The following is a 10,973-nucleotide window of genomic DNA, read 5'->3' on the forward strand; positions in this document are numbered from 1 at the left end:
ACAACAAATTCAAAAGACATTATGCACTGTCAAGCATACATTCAGAAATCAAAAGTATTGCCACCACATCAAAATAATTAATCTGTTATAAAATTTGAAATTCATGCAATTTTTCTCTTTTTCAATTAAGAACATTTTTCATTTAAGAAAGGTGATGGATTCATAGGACATTCATAACTTTAAGGCATAGGCACTAAGACACTAATGATCATAAGACACAAATAAAAATAAACCATAAAGCATAATTTTTGAAAAATAGAAAAATAAAGAACAAGGAGATTAAAGAATGGGTCCACCTTAGTGATGGCGGCTTGTTCTTCCTCTTGAAGATCTTATGGAGTGCTTAAACTCCTTAATGTCTCTTCCTTGCCTTTGTTGCTCCTCTCTCATGATTCTTTGATCTTCTCTAATTTCATGGAGGAGGATGGAATGTTCTTGGTGCTCCACCCTTAGTTGTCCCATGTTGGAACTCAATTCTCCTAGGGAGGTGTTGATTTGCTCCCAATAGTTTTGTGGAGGAAAGTTCATCCCTTGAGGCATCTCAAGGATTTCATGATGAGGAATTTCCTCATGTCCATGAGTGGGATATCTTGTTTGCTCCATCCTCTTCTTAGTGATGGGCTTGTCCTCATCAATGAGGATGTCTCCCTCTATGTTAATTCCAACTGAATTACAGAGGTGACAAATGAGATGAGGGAAGGCTAACCTTGACAAGGTAGAGGACTTGTCCGCCACCTTATAAAGTTCTTGGGATATAACCTCATGAACTTCTACTTCCTCTCCAATCATGATGCTATGAATCATGATAGCCCGGTCTATAGTAGCTTCGGACCGGTTGCTAGTGGAATGATTGAGCGTTGGATAAACTCCAACCATCCCCTAGCCACGAGCTTGAGGTCATGCCTTCTCAGTTGAACCGGCTTCCCTCTTGAATCTCTCTTCCATTGAGCGCCCTCTTCACAAATGTCTATGAGGACTTGGTTCAACCTTTGATCAAAGTTGACCCTTCTAGTGTAGGGGTGTTCATCTCCTTGCATCATGGGCAAGTTGAATGCCAACCTTACATTTTTCGGACTAAAATCTAAGCATTTCCCCCGAACCATTGTAAGCCAATTCTTTGGGTCTAGGTTCACACTTTGATCAAGGTTCTTGGTGATCCATGCATTGGCATAGGACTCTTGAACCATTAAGATTCTAACTTGTTGAATGGGGTTGGTAAGAACTTCCCAACCTCTTCTTCGGATCTCATGTTGGATCTCCGGATATTCACTCTTTTTGGGTTTGAAAGGGACCTCGGGGATCACCTTCTTCATGGCCACAACTTCATAGAAGTGGTCTTGATGCACCCTTGAGATGAATCTCTCCATCTCCCATGACTCGAAGGTGGAAGCTTTTGCCTTTCCTTTCCTCTTTCTAGATGTTTCTCCAGCCTTAGGTGCCATAAATGGTTATGGAAAAACAAAAAGCAACACTTTTACCACACCAAACTTAGAAGGTTTGCTCGTCCTCGAGCAAAAGAAGAAAGAAAGGAGAAGAAGAAGAAAATGGAGGAGATGGAGGGGGCTTTGTGGTTCAGCCAAGGGGGAGAAGTAGTGTTTAGGTTGTGTGAAAATGAAGGAGTGAAGAAGGGTTTATATAAGGGTGGAAAGAGGGGTAGGGTTCGGCCATTATGGGTGGGTTTGGGAGGGAAAGTGGTTTGAATTTGGATGGTGGGGTAGGTGGGGCTTTATGAAGGATGGATGTGAGTGGTGAAAATAATGATAGGTGATTGGTGAATGGGTGAAGAAAAGAGAGAGTGGTGGGGTAGATGGGGATCCTGTGGGGTCCACAGATCCTGAGGTGTCAAGGATAGCTCATCCTTGCACCAAGTGACCTGAAAAACACCCTTTCTGCCAATCTTGGCATTAAACATCGGGCTGCTGCCCTTTTTGGCGTGAAACGCCAGCCTGGTGCCCCTTTCTGGCGTTAAACGCCAGTCTGGTGCCAGACTGGACGTTAAACGCCCATTTGCTGCCCTTACTGGCGTTTAAACGCCAACAAGCTCTTCTTCTAGGGTGTGCTGCTTTTCTTTCTGTTTTTCATTCTATTTTTGCTTTTTTAATTGTTTTTGTGACTTCACATGATCATCAACCTATAGAAAACATAAAATAACAATGGAAAATAGATAAATATAACATTGGGTTGCCTCCCAACAAGCGCTTCTTTAATGTCAGTAGCTTGACAGTGGGCCCTCATGGAGCCTCACAGATGTTCAGAGTAATGTTGGAACCTTCTAACACCAAACTTAGAGTTTGAATGTGGGGGTTAAACACCAAACCTAGAATTTGGTTGTGGCCTCCCAACACCAAACTTAGAGTTTGACTGTGGGGGCTCTGTTTGACTCTGTTTTGAGAGAAGCTCTTCATGCTTCCTCTCCATGGTTACAGAGGGATCTCCTTGAGCCTTAAACACAAAGGATTCTTCATTCACTTGAATGATCAATTCTCCTCTGTCAACATCAATCACAGCCTTTGCTGTGGCTAGGAAGGGTCTGCCAAGGATGATGGATTCATCTATGCACTTCCTAGTCTCTAGGACTATGAAATCAACAGGGATGTAATGGTCTTCAATCTTTACCAGAACATCCTCTACAAGTCCATAAGCTTGTTTTCTTGAATTGTCTGCCATCTGTAGTGAGATTCTTGCAGCTTGTACCTCAAAGATCCCTAGCTTCTTCATTACAGAGAGAGGCATGAGGTTTATGCTTGACCCTAGGTCACACAGAGCCTTCTCAAAGGTCATGGTGCCTAATGTACAAGGTATTGAGAACTTCCCAGGGTCCTGTCTCTTTGAGGTAATCTCTGCCTAGTCAAGTCATCCAGTTCTTTGGTGAGCAAAGGGGGTTCATCCTCCCAAGTCTCATTACCAAATAACTTGTCATTTAGCTTCATGATTGCTCCAAGGTACTTAGCAACTTGCTCTTTGGTGACATCTTCTTCCTCTTCAGAGGAAGAATACTCTGAGCTCGTGAATGGTAGAACTAAATCCAATGGAATCTCTATGGTCTCAGTGTGAGCCTCAAATTCCCATGGTTCCTCATGAGGGAACTCATTGGAGGCCAGTGGACGTCCATTGAGGTCTTCCTCAGTGGCGATCACTGCCTCTTCCTCCTCTCCAAATTCGGCCATGTTGATGGCCTTACACTCTCCTTTTGGATTCTCTTCTGTATTGCTTGAAAGAATACTAGAAGGAGTTTCAATGACTTTCTTACTCAGCTGGCCCACTTGTGCCTCCAGATTTCTGATGGAGGATCTTGTTTCACTCATGAAACTGAAAGTGGCCTTTGACATATCAGAGACTAAACCTTGTTTCAGTCATGAAACTTTGAGTGGTTTTGATTAGATCAGAGAACATGGTTGCTAAGTTAGAGTGGCTCTGCTTAGAATTCTCTGTCTGTTGCTGAGAAGATGATGGAAAAGGCTTGCCATTGCTAAACCTGTTTCTTCCACCATTATTGTTGTTGAAACCTTGTTGAGGTCTCTGTTGATCCTTCCATGAGAGATTTGGATGATTTCTCCATGAAGGATTATAGGTGTTTCCATAGGGTTCTCCTACGCAATTCACCTCTTTCATTGATGGGTTCTCAGGATCATAAGCTTCTTCTTCAGATGAAGCGTCCTTAGTACTGCCTGGTGCAGCTTCCATTCTAGACAGACTTTGAGAAATCATATTGACTTGCTGAGTTAATATTTTGTTCTGAGCCAATATGGCATTCAGAGTATCAATCTCAAGAACTCCTTTCTTCTGATTCGTCCCATTGTTCACAGGATTCCCTTCAGAAGTGTACATGAATTGGTTACTTGCAACTATTTCAATGAGTTCTTGAGCTTCTACAGGTGTCTTCTTCAGATGAAGAGATCCTCTAGCAGAGCTGTCCAATGACATCTTGAACAGTTCAGACAGACCATCATAAAAGATACCTATGATGCTCCATTCAAAAAGCATGTCGGAAGGACACTTTCTGATCAATTGTTTGTATCTTTCCCAAGCTTCATAGAGGGATTCACCTTCCTTCTGTCTGAAGGTTTGGACTTCCACTCTAAGCTTACTCAATTTTTGAGGTGGAAAGAACTTTGCCAAGAAGGCATTGACTAGCTTTTCCCAAGAGTTCAGGCTTTCTTTAGGTTGTGAGTCTAACCATATCCTATCTCTGTCTCTTACAACAAAAGGGAATAGCATAAGTCTGTAGACCTCAGGGTCAACCCCATTGGTCTTGACAGTGTCACAGATTTGCAAGAATTCAACTAAAAACTGATGAGGATCTTCCAATGGAAGTCCATGGAACTTGCAATTCTGTTGCATTAAAGAAACTAATTGAGGCTTAAGCTCAAAGTTGTTTGCTCCAATGGCAGGGATAGAGATGCTTCTCCCATAGAAGTCGGGAGTAGGTGCAGCAAAGTCACCCAGCACCTTCGTTGCATTGTTGGCATTGTTGTTGTTTTCGGCTACCATGTCTTCTTCTTGTTTGAAGATTTCTGTTAGGTCCTCTACAGAGAGTAGTGCTTTAGCTTCTCTTAGCTTTCGCTTCAAGGTCCTTTCAGGTTCAGGGTCAGCCTCAGCAAGAATGCTTTTGTCTTTGCTCCTACTCATATGAAAGAGAAGAGAACAAGAAAATATGGAATCCTCTATGTCACAGTATAGAGATTCCTTGAGATGTCAGAGGAAAAGAAGAATAGAAGGAGGAGGTAGAAGAAGAAGAATTCGAACTTATCAAGAGAGATAGGGTTCGAATTGTTGATAGTGGAGGAGTGTTAGTCCTTAAATAGAAGGATGTAAGAAGAGGGGAAGAATTTTCAAAAATAAACTAAAAGATTTTGAAGAAATTTTGAAAATTTGAAGAATGATTTTCGAAAATTAAAGTTGGGAAAGAAATAAAGTGATTTTTGAAAAAGATTTTGAACTAGAAATCAAAAAGATTATGATTGAAAACTATTTTGAAAAAGATGTGATTAAAATATATGATTTGAAAAGTTATGGTTTATATGATTGAAGAGTTATGGTTTTAAAAAGATATGATTGAAAAGATATGATTGAGAAACAATTTAAAAAGATTTGATTTTTAAAATTAATGACTTGGCTAACAAGAAATTTAAAGGATATGATTCAAACATTAAACCTTTCTTAACAGAAAAGGCAACATACTTGAAATGTTGAATCAAATCATTAATTGTAGGCAAGTATTTTTGAGAATGGAAATAAATTGATTTTGAAAATATATGATTGAAAAGATATGGTTTGAAAAAGATTTGATTTTGAAAAATTATGAAAACTTGAAAAGAATTTGAATTAAAAACAAAATCTTCCCTCTTGTATCATCCTGGCGTTAAACGCCCAGAATGGTATCCATTCTGGCGTTTAATGCCCAAAATGCTACACTTTTGGGCGTTAAACGCCCAGCCAGGTACCCTGGCTGGCATTTAAACGCCAGTTTTCCTTCTTCACTAGGCGTTTTGAACGCTCAGCTTTTTCTGTGTAATTTCTCTGCTGCATGTTCTGAATCTTCAATTCTCTGTATTATTGACTTGAAAAGACACAAATTAAAAATTTTTTGAATTTTTTAATGATGAAGAATAATCGAAATGCCACTAAGATCAAATAAACAATGCATGCAAGACACCAAACTTAGAAGTTTGTATACTATTGACACTAACAAATTGAGAATGCATATGACAAGTTTGAATACTATTAACATGGTACGCTCAATTGCAATCTCAACTCTTTATCACAACTTCACACAACTAACCAGCAAGTGCACTGGGTCGTCCAAGTAATAAACCTTACGCGAGTAAGGGTTGATCCCACGGAGATTGTTGGTATGAAGCAAGCTATGGTCATCTTGTAAATCTCAGTCAGGCAGATTCAAATGGTTATGGAGGATTGATAATTAAAAGATGAATAAAACATAAAATAAAGATAAAGATACTTATGTAATTCATTGGTGAGAATTTCAGATAAGCGTATCGAGATGCTTTGTCCCTTTCGTCTCTCTGCTTTCCTATTGTTTTCTTGCAATCCTTCTTACTCCTTTCCATGGCAAGTTGTATGTTGGGTATCACCGTTGTCAATGGCTACAGTCCCGTCCTCTAAGTGAAAATGTTCAACGCGCTCTGTCACAGCACGGCTATTCATCTGTCGGTTCTCGATCATGTCGGAATAGAATCCAATGATTCTTTTGCGTCTGTCACTAACGCCCCACAATCGCGAGTTTGAAGCTCGTCACAGTCATTCAATCCTTGAATCCTACTCAGAATACCACAGACAAGGTTTAGACCTTCCGGATTCTCAAGAATGGCCGCCAATGGATTCTAGCTTATACCACGAAGATTCTGATTAAGGAATCCAAGAGATATCCACTCAATCTAAGGTAGAACGGAGGTGGTTGTCAGGCACACGTTCATAGGTGAGAATGATGATGAGTGTCACGGATCATCACATTTATCAAGTTGAGGAACAAGTGATATCTTAGAACAAGAATAAGCTGAATTGAATAGAAGAATAATAGTAATTGCATTAATACTTGAGGTACAGCCGAGCTCCACACCTTAATCTAGGGTGTGTAGAAACTCTACCATTGAAAATACATAAGAACAAGGTCTAGGCATGGCCGAATAGCCAGCCTCCCAAAGAGGGTTCAATCATAAAAACATGATCAAAAGATGATCCGAAGATTGCAAGATTCCAAGATTGAAAGATTCTCTAAATACAATAGCAAAAGGTCCTATTTATAGAGAACTAGTAGCCTAGGGTTTACAGAAATGAGTAAATGACGTAAAAATCCACTTTTGGGCCCACTTGGTGTGTGCTTGGGCTGAGCATTGAAGCTTTCATGTGTAAAGACTTTTCTTGGAGTTAAATGCCAGCTTTTGTGCCAGTTTGGGCATTTAACTCCCACTTTTGTGCCAGTTCCGGCGTTTAACACCGGGAATTCTGAAGCTGACTTGGAACGCCTGTTTGGGCCATCAAATCTAGGGCAAAGTATGGACTATTATATATTGCTGGAAAGCCCTGGATGTCTACTTTCCAACGCAATTAAGAGCGCACCAATTGGCTTCTATAGCTCCAAAAAATCCACTTTGAGTGCAGGGAGGTCAGAATCCAACAGCATCTGCAGCCCTTTTCAGCCTCTGAATCAGATTTTTGCTCAGGTCCCTCAATTTTAGCCAGAAAATACCTGAAATCACAGAAAAACACACAAACTCATGGTAAAGTCCAGAAAAGTGAATTTTAAATAAAAACTAATAAAAATATAATAAAAACAAACTAAAACATACTAAAAAGCATACTAAAAGCAATGCCAAAAAACGTATAAATTATCCGCTCATCAGGCACCAGACTGGCGTTCAACGCCAGGAATGGGCAAGAAGCTGGTGTTAAACGCCAGAAAAGGATAGCAGCCCGGCGTTTAATGCCAGGATTGGCAGAAGGGGCGTTTTGCACGCCACTTGGTGCAGGGATGAGTTATCCTTGACACCTCAGGATCTGAGGACCCCACAGGATCCCCACCTACCCTACCACTCTCTCTCTTCTTCACCCATTCACTAATCACCTCAATACCTCTTCCCCAAAAACCCCTCACCTATCAAATCCCACCATTCTCTTCATCAATCACATCCATCCTTCATAAAACCCCACCTACCTCACCATCCAAATTCAAACTACTTTCCCTCCCAAACACACCCATAATGGCCGAACCCTACCCCTTTCTCCACCCCTATATAAACCCTACTTCACTCCTTCATTTTCACACAACCTAAACACTACTTCTCCCCCTCCATCTCCTCTATTTCCTCTTCTTGTACTCTTTTCTTTCCTCTTTTGCTCGAGGACGAGCAAACCTTCTAAGTTTTGGTGTGGTAAAAGCGTTGCTTTTTATTTTTCCATAACCATTTATGGCACCTAAGGCTGGAGAAACCTCTAGAAAGAGGAAAAAGAAGGCAAAAGCTTCCACCTCCGAGTCATGAGAGATGGAGAGATTCATCTCAATGGTGCATCAAGACCACTTCTATGAAGTTGTGGCCATGAAGAAGGTGATCCCCGAGGTCCCTTTCAAAACTCAAAAAGAGTGAATATCCGGAGATCCGACATGAGATCCAAAGAAGAGGTTGGGAAGTTCTTACCAACCCCATTCAACAAGTCGGAATCTTAATGGTTCAAGAGTTCTATGCCAATGCATGGATCACCAAGAACCATTATCAAAGTGTGAACCCGGACCCAAAGAATTGGCTTACAATGGTTCGGGGGAAATGCTTAGAATTTAGTCCAGAAAATGTAAGGTTGGCATTCAACTTGCCCATGATGCAAGGAGATGAACACCCCTACACTAGAAGGGTCAACTTTGATCAAAGGTTTGACCAAGTCCTCATAGATATTTGTGAAGAGAGCGCTCAATGGAAGAGAGATTCAAGAGGGAAGCCGGTTCAACTAAGAAGGCATGACCTCAAGCCTGTGGCTAGGGGATGGTTGGAGTTTATCCAACACTCAATCATTCCCACTAGCAACCGGTCCGAAGTTACTATAGACCGGGCTATCATGATTCATAGCATCATGATTGGAGAGGAAGTAGAAGATCATGAGGTTATATCCTAAGAACTTTATAAGGTGGCGGACAAGTCCTCTACCTTGGTAAGGTTAGCTTTCCCTCATCTCATTTGTCACCTCTGTAATTCAGTTGGAATTAACATAGAGGGAGACATCCTCATTGATGAGGACATGCCCATCACTAAGAACAGGATGGAGCAAACAAGATATCCCACTCATGGACATGAGGAAATTCCTCATCATGAAATCCTTGTGATGCCTCAAGGGATGCACTTTCCTCCACAAAACTATTGGGAGCAAATCAACACCTCCCTAGGAGAATTGAGTTCCAACATGGGACAACTAAGGGTGGAGCACCAAGAACATTTCATCCTCCTCCATGAAATTAGAGAAGATCAAAGAATCATGAGAGAGGAGCAACAAAGGCAAGGAAGAGACATTAAGGAGTTTAAGCACTCCATAAGATCTTCAAGAGGAAGAACAAGCCGCCATCACTAAGGTGGACCCATTCTTTAATCTCCTTGTTCTTTATTTTTCTGTTTTTCAAAAATTATGCTTCATGGTTTATTTATGATTGTGTCTTATGATCATTAGTGTCTTAGTGCCCATGCCTTAAAGTTATGAATGTCCTATGAATCCATCACCTTTCTTAAATGAAAAATGTTTTTATTACAAAAGAACAAGAAGTACATGATTTCGAATTCATCCTTAAAACTAGCTTAATTATTTTGATGTGGTGACAATACTTTTTGTTTTCTGAATGTATGCTTGAACAGTGCATATGTCTTTTGAATTTGTTGTACATGAATGTTAAAATTGTTGGCTCTTGAAAGAATGATGAAATAGGAGAAATGTTATTGAGGATCTGAAAAATCATAAAAATGATTCTTGAAGCAAGAAAAAGCAGTGAATTCAAAGTTAAAAAAAAAGAGAGAGAGAAAGAAAAAGCAAGTAGAAAAAGCCAATAGCCCTTTAAACCAAAAGGCAAGGGTAATAAAAAGGATCCAAGGCTTTGAGAATCAGTGGATAGGAGGGCCTACAGGAATAATATCCTGGCCTAAGCGGCTAAACCAAGTTGTCCCTAACCATATGCTTGTGGCGTTAAGGTGTCAAGTGAAAACTTGAGACTGGGCGGTTAAAGTCGTGATCCAAAGTAAAAAGAGTGTGCTTAAGAACCCTGGACACCTCTAATTGGGGACTCTAGCAAAGCTGAGTCACAATCTGAAAAGGTTCACCCAGTTATGTGTCTGTGGCATGTATGTATCCGGTGGTAATACTGGAAAACAGAGTGCTTTGGGCCACGGCCAAGACTCATAAAGTAGCTGTGTTCAAGAATCAACATACTTAACCAGGAGAATCAGTAACACTATCTGAATTCTGAGTTCCTATAGATGCCAATCATTCTGAACATCAAAGGATAAAGTGAGATGCCAAAACTGTTCAAAGGCAAAAAGCTACTAGTCCCACTCATCTAATTGGAGCTAAGTTTCATTGATAATTTGGAGTCTATAGTATATTCACTTCTTTTTATCCTATTTGATTTTCAGTTGGTTGGGGACAAGCAACAATTTAAGTTTGGTGTTGTGATGAGCGGATAATTTATACGCTTTTTGGTATTGTTTTTAGTATGTTTTTAGTTTGTTTTAGTTAGTTTTTATTATATTTTTATTAGTTTTTATTTAAAATTTACTTTTCTGGACTTTATTATGAGTTTGTGTGTTTTTCTGTGATTTCAGGTATTTTCTGGCTGAAATTGAGGGACCTGAGCAAAAATCTGATTCAGAGGCTGAAAAATAATTGCAGATGCTGTTGGATTCTGACATCCCTGCAGTCAAAGTGGATTTTCTAGAGCTACCAAAGCCCAATTGGCGCGCTCTCAATTGCGTTAGAAAGTAGACATCTTGGGCTTTCCAGCAATATATAATAGTCCATACTTTGCCGAGATTTGATGGCCCAAAATGGCGTTCCAAATCAGCTCAAGACTGCCCCGCGTTTAACGCCAGAACTGGCACAAAAGTAGGAGTTAAACGCCCAAACTAGCACAAAAGCTGGCGTTTAACTCCAAGAAAAGTCTCTACACATGAAAGCTTCAATGCTCAGCCCAAGCACACACCAAGTGGGCCCGGAAGTGGATTTTTATGTCATTTACTCATTTTTGTAAACCCTAAGCTACTAGTTCTCTATAAATAGGACCTTTTGCTATTGTGTTTTCATCTTGGTTCTTCTGGTTCCCTCTCTGGGGCTGAAGCCAATGATCACCATTATCACTTATGTATTTTCAACGGTGGAGTTTCTACACACCATAGATTAAGGTGTGGAGCTCTGCTGTACCTCGAGTATTAATGCAATTACTATTGTTCTTCTATTCAATTCAGCTTATTCTTGTTCTAAGATAT

At 40.3% G+C, this 10,973-nt stretch overlaps 1 non-coding gene across 1 annotated transcript; it reads left to right on the forward strand.

The window, feature by feature from the left end:
- The first annotated feature begins 3,978 nt into the window (after positions 1-3,978).
- On the forward strand, positions 3,979-4,086 carry LOC127747345 (small nucleolar RNA R71). The gene has a single exon (XR_008009145.1). It is a non-coding gene; the product is annotated as a small nucleolar RNA R71 (small nucleolar RNA).
- The last annotated feature ends 6,887 nt before the right edge of the window (positions 4,087-10,973 follow it).

The sequence above is a fragment of the Arachis duranensis genome, chromosome 4 (assembly GCF_000817695.3).
Source record: "Arachis duranensis cultivar V14167 chromosome 4, aradu.V14167.gnm2.J7QH, whole genome shotgun sequence".
NCBI lineage: Eukaryota > Viridiplantae > Streptophyta > Magnoliopsida > Fabales > Fabaceae > Arachis > Arachis duranensis.